We start from the raw sequence: 3937 nt of genomic DNA, 5'->3' as shown, positions 1-3937 counted from the left end.
TTTTTTTTTTTTTTTTTTAAAAAAAAGAGTGTGTACTATGAACTACGACTGGCTTGATCCCAATTTTGGGAACATAGGCAGCCCTTGATCTCTTTAATAAAATTTTAGGGGCACAGCTGGGAAAGTAATAAGATGTCCTTTTATTCCAAGAGAAGTTTTCATTTAAGAAGTCAGGTTCGCATATCGCTGCATAGAAGAGGTTTCCTACTTCGGCATATCGCCAACATAAAGATAGACATCGACAAAACAAAAAAAAAAGAAGAAAAAGAACACGTTGGAGGCACAGCATGCCGATCCCATTGAACGCCACTACAAGTCTTCTGATCTCAGGAAGCCAGCGCAAAGTACGACCTCCCTCCCGTGATCTCAACCTCCTCGGCGATTCACAGGCGCAGAGCTTGAGAGGTCGGACTCCAATGGCTCTTCAACGGCTATGCTTTCGAGATAGGTTTGCCAGCCTTGACGCTCCTGTCTTAGTTCTTCTAGCCGACCCGCCAGCACTTCAGCACCCATGGCCATCATTTCTTTGAGGAACGCGCATGGACCTTACACAATATGGCTATCCCGGAAATGGTGATCCGTGGTCTCCAGATGAAGGATGTAACGCCGCAGCCTTTATATGTGATCCCTATAGATCGGGACTTCCGCGATATGCAGATTTGCTGATTCGCCTAGAGGTTTGTAGTTGCCCTTCGGCAGGTCGGGTAGCAAGGTCATGGCGACCTGCCCCTCACATCGGTCACGATTTGCAAGCAGTCGGGTCATGCGCCAGTTTGCCAGATAGAAGCCATTGGCGATGAGCTCGTCAAGAACCGAGATGGTTCCTTCTAGACGGCAGAGCTGGAAGATGAGATTGTATTTCAGACAAAATGCCTTGATATACAAACTCATCCGTTGACAGCGAGCCCGGTAGATGCGGATCTCTCTTTGCAATGGATCCTCCTCAATTTCCGCAACAAGTTCATGGGGTGGAGACGGAGCCGTCTCTTCTATGGGGGAGGGCAATATTCGACGCTTCTAGATCAAATCCGCTGACACCGGTGGCAGTCAGCTCTCGAGCTCGTCTTAACCACGCAGAATGAGTTGTGATAGGCATTGTTTGCAATTAATATTTCTAAAGTTTGGATGAGAGATGCTCAGCAAACCTCCTTTTCACCTATTTATAGGGGAAAAGGGGGAGATAAATGATGCGTTCGTAAATCTCGCACCAATCAGATCGTGGGAAGATACGCGCTGCGTACCGAGACTCTTCCGCCAATTATATTGCATCGTAAAACCGTGTCCGTATTTAATGGCGCGGTTACGCCTCAGGAATGATAAAAAAAAAAAAGAAAAAAGGGCTACTACGTCTACCTAGTTCGAAACCGAATTGATCGACATCTAGGCCAGATGATCGACCTACTCTCCAGGGCGAGATAAATCGTACCTAGATAATTCTTTTTGAACTGTTTTGATTATATGTCTCCAATGCGAGACACATCGAGCCCAGTGAATTCTTTTAAAATTGTCTCGATAACTCCTTGACGAGAGATAAACCAAACTCAGAGAATTCTTTTGAATTGTTTCGTAAGTTCCAAGTTCGGACGGATATAAGCCGAACCCAGAGTTCTAAATTTTGCCCTTCGCTTAAAAGCGCATTTACGCTTGGGCAAAATTGCCCCAATAAAGGATTACTCAGTGTAAGCCGGAAGACGTCCCGCCTCGGGTAAAATTCCGAATAGAGTGAAAACTTTATTAATTGCAAAGATAAATTGTCTGAACAGGACAGCATTCTCGATATAAAAAACAAAAAAGGAATATAATAAATAGCAAAGGGCTCAGATCGCCAAGCACATCAGTCATCCAGATCAAGCCCCGCTGCAATCTTCCGAGTATCTGCCTTAAGGCGTTTTGGCATGGGCCATAGAAGCTGGAGACCTGTTTTTTCCCATTCAGCAGGATGCGACTCCAATGCCCTAATCTTCTGCTCAGCCTCGTCCAGACGACCAGTGGTTCTTCTTCTCTTCGCCCTTAAGTTGGTGATCTCGGCGTCCAATGCTGCTAGACGATCGTCGATTTCATTCTTCTTCATGCGATGATAGTAAAGTTTGTGGTACTGCTCTCGGTGCATGGATTCAATCTGCAAACAAGTTATCTGTTAGAACTGAAGTTTAAGTCAGATTGACAGAGGTAAAATTAAAAAGGGATTACCTGGCAAACAAAGGCGTGAGCTGCAGCAGCTTCCACGTTGTTGGCGCGTTTGTTCATATAAAACGGTTTGACATCGGATGGCATGAATTCGCCGCTCAGGGAGAAACTCGATTCTCTTGCTGTCGAGTTCGCAGAATGATAACATTCGTTACAATAATCGATCAAGCACGGCGGCATATCTGCTACTCTATCCAGACCATTCTCGAGCCAAAATCTCGGATGGGACTCAAGCATGCTAAGTTTGAACAAGAGTTCGTTTAGTGATTGGTTCGCTGCGGCTAACCGATTGCGATACTCGGAATGACGTTCTTCGAGGCTAGATAGGAAGGTATCTATCTCCAACCTCGCCTCTGGGTTGACACGGAACATCAACATCAATGGTGCTCGGGTATTCGGATAAAAGGGCATCCCTCTTTTGATGGCCTCCGAGTTCGAGAACGTTGGCACATCATTCCCAACTTCGACTCCGGGTTCAATACTGCCGACAGAGCTTGGCATTTTGGAGTTACTTTGCTTGATGAAGATTGCGGTTTATTGAGAAGTAGAGCTAGCATATTTATACTAGACCAAGAAGAACGTTTTTCCAATTACGAAATAGGGAAATTCCCATTTTCATCATCTACCAAGAAAGAGGATATTCTACGCAAGCACGAAAGGGAAAACTTCCAAAAACACTAGGAAACCGGCCACAAAACGGGCAGTGCTATCACAAAGTCTTAAATAAGAAAAGACAACAACAACCGAGTTCAAAGCAAACATAAAAGGGTCCTAAAGGTCGCAGTCAGGAAACAACGGTTAGAGCTCTGGAGGGTCAGTCAGGTTGGCCTGGAAGATCTCGGCGTTGGAGCCATACGGATGCCGAACGGAATCTGGAGCCGTGGTCCCGGGGTGGACAAGTCCAAAGCCAAGCTGGTCTGGCGACATGTCAAGGTCGCCTTCTCCAAACTCAAGGATATCCAGCGCGTCCACTTCGCCCCTTGCCACCTCTCATTTTCCTTGATCTGAGCAATCAAGTTGTCAAGTTGTCGGGAATAGACGCTCCGTTCTTCAAAAGGTAGTCAATAATCTGCTCAAGCCCTTGTGCCTGATTGAGGACGTCTTCTTTGGGGCGGGCTACCTCCTCCTGCTCGAGCAAATAAGCCTTTACCTTATCGAGACAACGTTGCACCTTCTTCGTACTGCACTCGACTTTGGCCTGACGATCTAGGTGTAGTCGCCTCATTTCCAATTCCAACTTTGCTCCTAGGTCATCGAGCTCTCTTCTCAGCTCGCCTTTCTCCTCCTCCAGGGTTTTCTCCCGCGACTGCAGTTTGGCGATTGTTGCCTCCAGGCGCTTGCTGTTTTCTTCTTTGTCCGCAAGAAGGCCCTTCAGCTCCTTGATTCTCTCGTTCTTCGACCTGTCCGCTTCCTGGAGATTATCCAAGCACTCTGTCATTTTTTCGAACTCGGCCTCTGAAGACGCCATCGACTTGACCCGCCTATCATACATAAGGGTGAGTGCGGTAGCATAGGCGGCGGTCTGCAATTCAAAAACGAGTGAGATAAAAATCTAGAGTTGCAAGTGTATATAAAAAGGGCGATGTGATTTGAACCTAAAGGGCGGACTGGGCGACTTGGACGTATTGATCTCTAAATTCCAGCTTATCGAGCGGCTGCAGCATGACCGAGGACACCTTAAGTTGCCTACACAACTCCCCAGCAGCTTCCTTGTTGCAAAGAAGGGGGGTTTCCCCAAAATAGTCAAAGC

Source organism: Camelina sativa, unplaced genomic scaffold, assembly GCF_000633955.1.
Source record: "Camelina sativa cultivar DH55 unplaced genomic scaffold, Cs unpScaffold00609, whole genome shotgun sequence".
Classification (NCBI taxonomy): domain Eukaryota; kingdom Viridiplantae; phylum Streptophyta; class Magnoliopsida; order Brassicales; family Brassicaceae; genus Camelina; species Camelina sativa.
This window is presented reverse-complemented; position numbering follows the sequence as displayed.